Source organism: Alligator sinensis, unplaced genomic scaffold (genome assembly GCF_000455745.1).
Source record: "Alligator sinensis unplaced genomic scaffold, ASM45574v1 scaffold351_1, whole genome shotgun sequence".
Lineage (NCBI taxonomy): Eukaryota > Metazoa > Chordata > Crocodylia > Alligatoridae > Alligator > Alligator sinensis.
In genome coordinates, this window is record NW_005842790.1 from 624,064 (window position 1) to 637,507 (window position 13,444).

At 41.0% G+C, this 13,444-nt stretch overlaps 1 protein-coding gene across 2 annotated transcripts in view; it reads left to right on the forward strand.

Moving 5' to 3' along the window:
- The window catches only part of HIBCH (3-hydroxyisobutyryl-CoA hydrolase), a 118,229-nt gene extending 116,288 nt beyond the window's left edge, over positions 1–1,941 (forward strand). The window contains exons 15-16 of one of the 2 annotated variants that reach the window (XR_325097.2): positions 1,076–1,139; positions 1,725–1,941. The gene's annotated coding sequence lies outside the window, so the exon portion shown is untranslated. The remainder of the gene's footprint in view (positions 1–1,075; positions 1,140–1,724) is intronic. The other variant, XR_325096.2, reaches the window with a different exon arrangement.
- The last annotated feature ends 11,503 nt before the right edge of the window (positions 1,942–13,444 follow it).

The following is a 13,444-nucleotide window of genomic DNA, read 5'->3' on the forward strand; positions in this document are numbered from 1 at the left end:
TAATTCAGGTTTCTGGACAAGTTACAGTGTGGCATAGCGATAGTTACTTTTTTATGTTATTTTTAGAACAGAATTGTACGAGTTCAAAGAGGTATAACAGGCTTAAAAGTAGCATGCAGCCCACTGCTCTGTACCATCAAAAATCTGCTGTATTTCCTTGTGAAACACCTCTGGTGCCAAACCCAAACACAAATGGCATTTTGAGGGAACAGTCTCTTGGAAGGCACCTGAGTCAGAGCAAGGATACTATCTGGTTCCTTGTGTAGCCTCTATCCTAGGAATGTTCCTTTTGCCTTATGTCCATTTGTCCACTTGGGGTATTTTCCTAGTTTGCTTCAACGAACAATATATGGTACCAGGAATAGTCACTGAGAGCTAAGAAGCGCGACAGATTTCTATTCCATTCCATCTCTGAGCTTTCATTAGGGACATCAAACATATGGCGTGTGATCCAAATCTGGCCCATAGAGGTGGGTCACTTGGCCCATGGGGCTTCTTGCCTGAGGTGCTGGAAGTGAAGGAGTTAATGCTGCTTCTGCTTAACCTCCATTTCTGCACAGTAGCTCCAGTAGAGAAGGCAGTTATGAGGCAGTAGCATTAACACTTTGGCTGCTGGTGCCAACACCGTGCTTTAGTGGCCACTGCCAGAAGCCATACAGGCTGGACCCAGCCCATGAGGAGCCCCCACTGCATGAATCTGGCCCACAGGGCTAAATGAGTTTAACATCCTTGTTCTGATTAGTACTGAGTGAATATGAACGCATATGACAACTGGTTCCAGACCCAAGCCAGAGCTTCCTTATGTAGTTCTCTACATCAAACCTACATATTTATCTTGATAAAAACTAATTTTCTGTCTGTTCTATCAGTGTTTCCCCTGTACCCATTGGTAGATGCAGATTTTAAAAAAATAATAAAATGGCAACCACCATTGTCAGTTTATCTTAAAAACTCTTTGTATATGGTTGGGATGACTGCCAGCAAGAACATTCATACCCTTCACTATTTTAGGTGCCTTTCTTTTTTTGAACACTCAGAATACCTTACATAGTTTTGAATATTTTCCTTCAAACAGCAATCCCATTGCAGTGGCCCTGAAGTTTAGTGTTCCTGTGGGGGACATTCACCTCCAGCTTCAGGTAAAGGAATACAACTACTTTGGTAATGCAGGGGCACAAAGAAATACTAATGCAGACATGTCTCCTGAGCACCTTTTGTGCATGAGGGCTAAATAGCTGCTGGCCTCACTAAATGCTGGGTGCCAGAACAATGTATTCTTTCATAATTAAAAATGAAGTAGATTCTGTTATGAACTGCAAGAGGTTCAACAGATTTTGTTTTGTTTAGATGTGACTGAAGTTTATCACCGCCTCATACAACATTAGCATGGTATTAAAGCTATGTTTAAGTAGCTGCATAGGCAGTATTGCCTTTAACAGAGAAGTTGTATCAGGATACACATGACCTATTGTAGAAATATCTAAATAAAATAAGCAACTTCAAGGATAAAATATAGGCTGGTTTATAGTTCTAAAAATACATATATCAGGTTTTTACAGTGATATCAGGAATATTTCATGAGCCAAATTACTATTTTGTTTATTACTCTCAAGAGGCAAGAAAAAGTGAACAAAATTTTTTTGTTGTGTAAATCATCACTTCAGCAGCTATATTATATTATATGAATGTTTATGAATGGTTCATTCTACCATTTCTATTCACAGTAAAACCTTTGAGAAGCCTATTGGAAGTGGGCTACAGCAGTGATTCTCAACCAAGATGCCAGGTCACCCTGAGATGCCCAGAGACCCTTTCAAGGGTGCTGTAGAGTGCCACTATTACATGTACAAATATGATTAACATGATAAACCCAGAGATTTCAAATATGAATCCATAGCATTAAAAACATTTCTGACCTGTGCGAACTGTCCGAGTTCTTAGCAACAGAAGAATTGCTCTATTATTTTTCTGTAGTCAAAAAAACCACGTGAAAACTAGGAGCTGGCATTTTCTGAGGAGTACCTCAAATTTAAAAAGCTTGAGAACCACTGGTCAACCATTACATAAAAAACAACTTAACTTAATCTCTCCTCCAGCCATTACCCAAATAAAAGTTTTCACATTAAGTGTATCCATACCCCAAGTGAGTTCCTAGGACACAAATATTTTTATTGTTAAGATCTCTAACAAGACAGAAGCATATTCCTCTTTTGAAGCACTTCAGCGCAAATCCTGAGGCATGTATAACCCTCTTCCAACCAACTACAATGAAACAAATGAAAGTTTCAAACATTTCCCCAGGGAAGATGCCCAATACTTTTACTTACCAATAACTGGTCTGCTTTGAAGAAATTCCTCTGCTGGTCAACAACACTAACTCCAAGATTTGGGTTCTGTGGGAGAGTTAATAAAGGAGAGTTGGTTCTAACGAAGATGCAGAACTCCTATAACATCATATAATTAAGTGAATATGCAATGCTAGTTTTGCAGGATTCCACTTGTCTATTCACCCATGGTACTTTTGGCGTGATGGCAGGAGAATCATTAGTATGTTCATTATCATCTTGGAAATGGATGAGAAAGTAGATTTTGTACAAAAAGTTAATAAAAATATTCAAATTTTGTAGGACGGAAATATTTGAAGTCAATAGCCAGGTATTATCTCAAATATCTGTACTTAAATTACAGCCTTTTTAGCATTTTCTGACAATTCGCTCTCAAACACATTTGATGCATATATATAACATTCTGGTTGCTTGCACTACTTCATAATAGCAAACAATATGGTTTCCCATTAGGGCTAATGGAAGAAAAAAGTACTTTGCTTAAAATTTGTTAATAGAGAAGCAAGATTTGTGAAATGAGGTAATATCTTTTAACTGAACAAACTTGTATAAATTGAGTGAGATATGAGACAAACTTTGTGGTATTAAGTGCTATTCATCAGGTCTGGAAAAGAAGCAGTCATGGTCCAAACTAAAGATGAGCGAGAACAATTTATAATCAAATTATGTTAGTGAATTTAACTACGTGAAAGGGAAGTGGGCAGTCATCAGTGGAGAAGTTAATGCATAGAAAAATGAGAGGTAAATTATGAGCAATAAAAAGAAACGACTTATTAAATCTGTGGTCTTTGGTGTCCAGTAAAATTATGAATTTCTGATTCATAAGCAAGTAAACCCTAGCAGCCCCATCATATGCAACTAAAGTTCCCTCACTGAAGAAAACATTCTCAAAATTCTTTTCACAAAAGAACAAGTTTTCTAGTTGACAGACTTTCTTAACAAAACCCACTATATGAATTACCTCCTCAGGAATCCCATTCTTGCAACTCAACAACCTACCTACCAGCACCCCCCACTATCAAGGCATAACCACCTGTTTAAAATGCTTGCAGGACAACAGACAGCACTTTACTTTGCACAGTAGCATACTACTAAACCCATCCACACCACTACCAACAACTGACATTTCCTCCAAACCATGGTCACAGCTAAGGGTACAAAGATAGCCTCCTGCTCTTTATGATTCACCCTGTACAAGAATAAAAAAAAAAAAAAAAGCACCATCCAACTAACATTATACATACAATAGAAGACATCATCTGGAATGAACACCTCAATTTACTCATTGATTTCTACCACAGTTTCAGCAGCCCTACCCTTCTCTCAAGTTCTCTTACACCATCATCTTTTTAGATCAACATCAAGAATGGCACCCTACAAACAAACCTTTATAAAAAGTCCTTGACCACCAGGCTTACCTCCACAAAGCCACTCCACCTTAAACACACCAAGAAAGCTGTAAACTACAGCCAGGCTGTAAGCTACCACCCCATTTACTGCCACTTCCCCATGTACCTCACCAATCTGCCTGTACTCAACAAGGCAAAATAAACACCTTTTGAATGATCCACATGCCTAACCTACTAAAGCAGGTGGCCAAATTAATTAACGTAAGTTAGTAAAACTAAAGCAATCGTTCTTGTTTGTCCTTGAGCCTGCACTACAACTGTTTCCTCCCCGAGCCTGCTGAGGAATGCCTGAAGCCAGAAAGCTTGTCTTCTGCCTCTTGCGCTCTTCCAACTACACAGGTCGGTTCCCATAGAACATATTACCTCATCACTAACTCTTGCTCCTCTCGTCTCAGGACCATCATGGCTACAAGCCTTCCACAACTTGTTACATATGACGATGCAGAATAGAGAAACAAAATATTTGTGAGTCTGTTTTGTACACACTTTCTCCCCACAAAAAATGAGATAAGGCTATTTAAATCACTGTTTCCTGCAAATTCAACAAGAGGCTAAAAGGTTCTGATAGTCAAAAGCTTCTGAACTATGTAATAAATATACATGATGAAATGATTTAACAGGTAGTCATCTATACTAATTGTAAGATAGGAAGTTACAGTCAGAAAGTATCAAGACATTTGTCAGAAAGGTCAATTATGGTAATATGTTTCCAGGAGAGAGAGAGCATGTACACACATGTGTGTGTATGTGAGCATGTGTGTTGGTCTCCCCCAACCTCCCCCAGAGGGATTGTAAGGGTTTGTCAGTTTCTGTAGTGAATACACAAGACAGTCATATAACAAGGAAATTCTGATGAGCTGAAATTAAATACTGGCTACTCATCTTCTACAGACTGATAGATCTTGACATAGGTTAAGCCTAGCTGTGGTGACAGTTAGATTAACACTTTATTCAAATAAGCCCTTTTTCTGCATACATCTTCGTGTGTTCATGTGTTTTTATGTGTCTTTGAACAGGTAAGTCATACAAATCCTAAAGGAAGCAGTTTTTTCCCCTTGAAGTACAGTATTTCTTCCATCACTATAGGATTTAAAGCTATTTATGAAGTACAACAGCTAGCTACACTATTTTTTCAAGACTATTTAAGTTTAATAATATTCTGGCCCTCACTAACATTCATTTAGTATTTTACAAATTCCTCTGGATATGCAATATTAACAGTATATTAAGGAGCCCTGATATTTCTAGTAATATTTCAGTCTCATTTTATTCATATGGAAAAGGTGGAGTCATATAAAATGTATACAAAGGTTAGTGTCAATTCCAAGATTTGTTTTCTTGACCATCACTGACATTTCAATGGTAGTCAAGCACTAAAGCTCAATTATTAAGACAAATTTAAAAACTTACCGAACAAATAAAGACCTGTATTCTCAACCCAAGATATACCCATCTGTTCAGTGTAACGCTGAGTAGACATGAGAGCTCTAACTCTGAAGGAGTTGAATGTATGAACTGTTGAATGTATGAAGTATAAACTGCTGAAAACTTTTCAATGGGCAAGTTAAAAAAAGTCATGTCTTATCATACAGCTCTGGATATTAGAGATATTTTAGGGCAGGATCAGTTATTTCAGACTTTTAAGGCAGTTTTTAACTGAACACTTTTCTAAAGGTGGTCCCTTATTAAGAGCATACAAATTTTGATCATTAACCTTTCTTCTCCCCCTCTGTATAGAGTCAGGATTCTTTCATATAGATGTGCACACAGGCCACATAGCTTAAACTGTTCACATACAAAAAGAGTTTTTGAAAAGTAGAAATAGGCCTGATTTTGTAAGCAGTAGTAGTTTCATAGTTGTTAGGAGCTGGAAGAGACCTTAAGATCATCGGGTCCAGCCTCCCAGCACAAGGGCAGGAAAGACTTCTGGGGTCAGATGACCCCAGCAGGGTGGGCATCAAGAGGCTTTTTGAAGAGTGCCAGAGTAGTTTATTTATAGCTTTTGCTAAAACAGTACAGTAAAATGTACAATGATACACAGTATAATAATAAATGTATATAATATGCGGTTGTTGGTAAAAGTATACAATAAGATTAGGCAGACAAGGTTCCTTGGGTGAATTCGATATCTTTTATTAGACCAACCCAAATGGTTGGAGAATAGTTATTAAGCAAGCTTTCGGGTTCAAAAACCCTTCGTCAGGCTAAAGAAGCTTCAGCCGTTGATGTGTGCTCTTCCTGGATGGAATGAAAAGTTGTTTACTGAAGCTGCCTTAGCCTGACGAAGGGTTTTTGAACCCGAAAGCTTGCTTAATAACTATTCTCCAACCATTTGGGTTGGTCTAATAAAAGATATCGAATTCACCCAAGGAACCTTGTCTGCCTATGTCCTTAGACCAACACGGCTACAACCCAAACCCCTACAATAAGATTACACATTCTACCAAATTTAAACAAATTTAACACAACATAATATTTGATGATACAAAAATAGATAAAAAGAAAGAATATATGATAATAGAATAAAAGAACATAAAAGAATAAAAAAGGCAAATGTTATTTTGACGTTGGCTCTTATTCTTTGTGCAAGTAAGGCAAACACACCGAAGGGGTATAAAATAAGCTAAGTTATAAGAGAGAAGCAAATGTTTTTTTCATCATTAGCCCAATATTTAAAGTTTTCCATCAATTAAGTGATCCATTTTCCTCTTATTTCTTCAAAGAATGAGTAAGACAACAAACTGATTTAAATAGCCTTATCTCATTTTTTTCTGCAAGAACATATCCTGTCTGTATTTAGGATCTGGCTCCAGCTGCCCATAACAACACATCTCATTCAAGTGAACTGCAGTCTAGTAATGGCCTCTCATTGTTTATAGTTTTGTACATCATATAGGTATGTTTCTAGGCCAAAGTGAGTGGTTTATTAATCTTAAAAAACGAGAAGTTGAAGATCTCACTGCCTGCATATATTTAGTAAGCAAAGGCGATAAGCTGCAATTATTTTTAGGTTAAATGATTCAATATTTTAAAGAAAAAAAGCCAGATTCATTATTAATAATTTTGTATAAATCTAATAGTTGTTTCCATATGAACCAGTTGTCATGTAGAGAAAATAAAAGCCTGGTAATAGGGAAGAATGTAAGTAAAATTATAAAGATAACAGGTGCGTAAAGTAAGATGTATCCAATTAGCCTGTTCTTGCAATAAGTTTTATGAACATCCCTGCTCCTCATCTATTCAATAAAAAATGCATTCAGCTCAGATAGCCATTTTTTAACATCGGAGCACCCTGGACCAACTGGTTTTCCTAGACATCAGCCATCCTGTTCTCACAGGCTTCGGGGGCCTACGACCTCCTTAACTACAACCTTCCATTTCCTGTCTTGTGCAGTCTTCTTCCACCTTATCTCATCTTTGCCTATCCCTTCCCAATCCGTTTTTATGTTACCTTCCCACTGTTCCCTTGGTCTGCTCCACGGTCTGATGCCCTGCACACCAGCTTCCAAAATCTGCCTCACATGGCTTCTCTCATCAGTTCTCACAATTTCACAGACATTAGGGCTGGGAGGGACCTCGGAAGATCATCGAGTCCAGCCCCCTGCCCAAAGGGCAGGAAGTCAGCTGGGGTCACAGGATCCCAGCAAGATAAGCATCCAGTTTCATCTTGAAGGTGTTCAATGAAGGTGCTTGAACCACCTCCGGTGGCAGGCTGTTCCAGACCTTGGGGGCTCGGACAGTAAAGAAATTCTTCCTTATGTCTAGCCTGAAACGATCTTGAAGTAGTTTGTGACCATTCGACCTCATCATCCCTTGGGGCGCTCTGGTGAACAAACGTTCCCCCAGATACTGGTGGTCACCCCTGATAAACTTATAGGTGGCCATCAGATCACCCCTGAGCCTGCACTTTTTCAGGCTAAAGAGCCCCAGGACTCTCAGCCTGTCATCGTAGGGTCTGCTTCCCTGACCTCTGATCATGCGCGCGGCTCTTCTCTGGACTCTCTCAAGCTTCTCCACATCCTTTTTGAATTGTGGAGCCCAAAACTGGACACAGTACTCCAGCTGCGGCCTCACTAAGGCCGAGTACAGGGGGAGAATGACGTCCCGGGATTTGCTTGAGAAGCATCTATGGATGCAAGCCAGCATTTTGGTCGCTTTACTAGCGCTGCGGGTTTTTTTTCCCCAAGGTGGAGAACCTTGCATTTATCGGCGTTGAACACCATCAGATTCTCGTCCGCCCACTTGCTGAGCCTGTCCAGGTCAGCCTGGATAACCTGCCTGTCTTCTGGTGTGGATGCTTTGCCCCAAAGTTTGGTGTCATCGGCGAACTTGGCCAGTCTGCTTCTGACTCCAGTGTCCACATCATTAATGAAGATGTTGAACAGTATGGGTCCAAGGACAGAGCCTTGGGGGACCCCACTGGTCACAGGACACCACGATGAGTGACTTCCATCAATTACTACCCTCTGGGTCTGACCCCGGAGCCAATTTTCCAGCCAGTGGATCGTGGAGGACCCAAGGCGACAACTGGCCAGTTTCTCCAAGAGGCGATCATGGGACACCAGATCGAAGGCTTTTTTGAAGTCAAGATATATGACATCAATCTCTTCTCCCTTGTCCAGGTGATAGGTCACCTGGTCGTAGAAGGAAATGAGATTGGTCAAGCAAGACCTACCCGCAACAAACCCGTGCTGGCTATCCCTTAAGATGTTGACGTCGGCCAGTCCATTAAGGATAGCCTCTTTAATAAACTTTTCTAAGATCTTCCCCAGGATAGAAGTCAGGCTGATGGGCCTATAGTTAGCCGGATCCACTTTCCTCCCTTTCACAATGTGCCCTGCCTATTTCATTCTCTACACTCTTCTCTTGCTAAGGACATAAGGTCTTTCGTAAAGGTCCACCAGCTCTTCGTCTTCTCCTCCATACTCCATTTTGTCGTGCTGCACCAAATATTTTCCTTAGCACTTTGTTTCCAAACACTTTTAGTATTTTTCCATTTGCCTTTGCCACCATCCAGGCTTCAAATCTCTATAAAAGGACAGGTTGAACAATTTTGCTATAAAGCTGGGTTTTAAGGTTTTTTGAGATTTTCCTTGATGCCATTATTTTATCTAGGCTTAACAGGCACATTAGCATGGTAAATTCTTGCCTTGATTTCTTCAGTTGTTTGACTGTCCTCAGTGATTATTGTTCCTAAATATTTATGTGTGTCTACCTTTTCCAGATTGTCATGCCCTGTCCTTATCTTTCGCTAATTTTGAGATTTATTTCTGGGTGTGATCATCGATTTAGTCTTGCTGACATTAATGGCAAGACCAATTTCTATCCATTTTATCTGAGAAAAAATTAAATGCAAGGTGCAGTTGGACAGCTTAAGAGGAGGATAAAAAGAGCTTAAGTCTATGTCTAGCCTATAGTCTGGTGGTTAAAGCACTTCTCCCCCCACCTCTACTTTGGAAGTAGGAGATGCAAGTTCAAACCCCCTTCCTGGGCAAAAGGGCCTAAGACCCAGTTCTGCTTTGTGGACAAATGGCCTAATGGTGACTGCTTCTCTTCTCATTATCTTTTCAATAGCACAATCCTATTTCACCAGACCTGGAAAGAAACCTCAGACTGTGCATAAATGCCAAGATCTGCAGTTATACAGCTAGGAAACTACCACTTGGGAACGTGAAGGTGAAATGAGATTTAGCGTAGAGAACCACAAGCTGGAGCAGCATGGGCTAGGAGAGCGAGAGAGAGGATTAACTATGTTAGTCAGAAGTCAGGCAGAATGTAGGGCAGGGTTGTACCTTGGGGATTATCTGGAGAGGCATGAGCATACACAGGCAACAACCTCCTTTGTCAAAAACAGTAAGGAAGCAGAGGCAGGGAATTGCACAGAGATACATCCAGAATGGCAAGTGTTTCATGTCCTCTAAAATATAGAGATTTATTTTATAAATCCTTCTGTAAAGTCTGTGTCAGCCACCAGGTATCACTGAAGAGGTGATCTGTAAATCCAAAGTACAACTGGGGTGGAACTCCAAAGGTGTGTTTAAATTTCTGGAATGTCTTGGGGAGTAGCACAGATGTTCAGGACCAGGCTGCAGGGTCCCACTACTGAACAGCAGTAGCCTACAGATGATGCGCTAAGAAAAGCACACCAAATGGGCTATTCCTCACCCATACACCCAGAGCATTCAAACACAAGAGATGGAGGAGCTAGCAGATGCATTTGACCAAGGCAGGGACACTTCCAAAAAACATGGAATTCTGTCCTAGTAATAGCCATATTAGGAAGTGCACGTGACATTTTGGCTGCCTGTGTTATGTCAATACATTAGAATGACTGCCATTAGGTACAAAATGGTATTGCATTGTTTCACATAGGTGCAGGTGCCAAAGACAGGATAAGACATACAGATGTTTTCTTTCCCAGTAAGAAGCTCCCCTATCAATGATGCTACCTGCTTCTTCATAACCCAAGAACTCCGCCCAAAAATGGCCAAGAACAAGTAGAAAATAAAATAGGTAGGTACTTGAGGCTGGTGGGCAGTAATGTTTCACTTTAAATGGCTGCCAGGAGAACCAATCATGAAAATACAAATTTACAAGTATATGCATTTGCAATTTCTAATGCTGTACTGATGAGCCCATGGGACTCTCTTAAGCAATGAAATTTCCCAGAATGTTCACCGTGGTCATCCAGAAAAGAGGGCAGGCAGCCCAAAACAAACCCATCAGGTCCCTTATTTTTCACAAAAGGTCTGTCATAAAATGAGACTGAGCATGTGCATTCAATGCAAAAGCTCCATCTTTCTGTGGCTTGTGGAGGCATAAGTATCACAGCATCACAGTCATCTGGAAATGACAAAGTATCTCACAGCAAAGAATGCTGGCATGAATTAAGAGTGTGGTTTATATCAGAGGTGTAAAAGATATGGCCTGTGGGCAGGATCTGGGCCATGGAGCCCCATCACCCAGCCCCTGGTGCTACCCCTGAGTCTTGAGTTGACCCACACATGGCACACACCAGCCCAGCCCTGTATGCAGGGCCCAGGGCCTGTGCCACATGCAGGGCCTGTCCTGGCCAGATTAGGACTGCATCATGTGCAAATCAGCTGAACCAGGCACCATAGGGATTGGGTCCAGCAGAGGGGGTGGACAGCCAGGGAGGAGGAAGGGAATGGAGTCTATGGGCCTGATCCAGCGCTGCACCACCATTCATCCAGCCTGTAAACCATTCCCACACCCCTCCCTTGGCTCATGGAGCCCAAAGAGTTGGACACTCCTACTATCTACTTATCTGTGCAGTATTGTAATTCTGAATTCCAGACTTTAAACTCTGGTTGTATTTATTCTCTTGGCTTATAGTAAATTTACATGATTTCAAAGCAGGCCAGTTTCCATGTAGACTAATAAGGGTTAAAAGATACCCCCCGCCACACACACACACCCCCCCACCCCAGACCTTGCACCCTGAAGAACAAAGACCAGTATATACATTAAGATGAAGGAAGGAACTAAAGTTCTCCACACAAGAAGGTGAGGAAACTTTGGTTCCCTGTTCTGAACTGAGCATGGTGGCAACCAAAGAAGAGCAAAAGGCTTCTGGACTTCCACTGCAGGGCCGTACCGCTGCATTTGCAGTGCATGGATTTCAGTGCATGGACTGGACAACCTAGCAGGTCTTTGACAGTTCTAGCTTCTACAAACTCTGAAAATTTTCTAAGGAAGGCTCTTAATAACCAGACTGAACTGTGTAACTAACACTTGCATTTCAACCGACTGAAGACTGTGGGCTGATGGTCCAGGTCTTCCATCTTCCATAACCACTGCCTACTTGCGTCACAGCCCAAGCTATTAATTCAATTTTATTAACATCAATAGCTTAATACTTTCAAACAAAAAATACTCTATTAGATTTTTCAGTTATGCCCATTTATAATACATGCATATGCACACATACTCTACATTACATATGTAATAAATACCACACATACCTACAGATATACACCCCTCCTCACCTGAAGCACAAAAATGCTTTACTTCTTAATACCAATGAACAAATTAAAGTTAATTTTACTTCTCTGCGTTATGCCTATAAAATCATGGCCCCAGTAAAACTGATGGCAGTTTTAGAAGAAATCTAACCATCAAGGATTGGTCTGTATGATCCTGCCTTGAGCAGGGGGCTGGATTAGACCTCACTGAGGCCCCTCACAGTCCTACTTTCCTATGATCGTTTTATGTGGCAGTTAAAATTATGTTTCAACCGACATTATGCTCAAACAGAGAAATCTGGTTTCACTTTTGAAGGTAGAGAATCTTTAAGAGTTTACAGTATTTGATTTGGAGGCATCTGATTTACACTTTTATATTCTAAAACATCATGAAACATTTAAAACTGTTTTAATATTATTTCAGCTTTAAGTATTAACATGAAAATTACTTTTAAGAGTAGACAAATGTAACCATTATACCAATATAAAGGGATACAATGCAACTGTTATGTCTGCATGATCTTGTAATCATACCAATATAGAGAAATGGCTCTTTGAGCTTGCTTCACTCAGTGTCAGTTAGGGGAGGTAGCTAACTTCTACTGCAACAGGATCACACGGATGTAACAGGTACACTGTGAGAGCTGATGGCTACTTCCCAGCAACAGTTCCCCTGTCTTTTTCAAAGCAGTTAATGCTTAGGTAATAATTACCTTCTTGATATGCTAATCGGCATATCTAGTAGTAATAACAATGGATATACATGTAAGAGTGTACTAGACCAAGAGGACAAACCTTTGCTTTACGGGTTTGTAATAAGCCTAACAGAAGTAATGAGTCAAACAGACAAGGTAAGTTTACATTGACTTGGTCATTCCTCATTTCTGTCCTTTGTGTGTTGCTTAGGGCAGAAAGATGGCAGTAGATTAAACACATACCACCACCATATTCATCTATATGGATCAGGTGAAGCCCCTTGAGCCTCCTCTGAGCTCAGCACAAGAACACAGATCTTGACTACCTTTGAGTTGAGGTGGGACTACACCCATGAGTGATTCTCAGCCAAGGTGCTCAGGTGCCTCCAGATCCTTTGAAGGGGACCTCGAGGTGTGAGGAAATAAGCAGATAAGTGCAGGCTCAGGTTTGGTCCCTGCCTGGCTGATCCCCCACCTCCACTAGGAGCCTTTGCAAAGAGGCAAGCACTGCAGTACTTTTTTTAAATGGGTTGCCCTTGCCACTCAAGTCCCAAGTTATGGAGGACGGTGTTGAGTCTAAGAAGGTTGAGAGCCACTGGACTACACAAACCCAAAGCAGTATTTAAAAGGCCACCCTAAAATATTGGGTGTTGTTGTTAAATTCTGTTACTAAGCGGTGCTTTTTCAAAGTACACTTATCAAGGGATCTGGTCAACTTAAAGCCCACTAATGAAAGCAAACACCATGGCTTCCTACCCGGAGTGTGAAAGAGAACTTCTCCCCTCTTCTGCAGAGTTACTTGGCACATCTGTCAGTTAGGGACCAGGCATGTGTGTGTTTAACAAACTAGTGTAAAGCTAGAGAGAGATACAGAGACCTAGGACTACCTTAACTCAAGGATTCGGAGGTATCAACAAAGCTAATATGCTCCTGGTGTCCCTGGGCCCTGACGACCCCCGCCCCGCCCCGGTGAGCGCGCTGCCCTCGCAGGCTGCGACCAGGGCACCCGG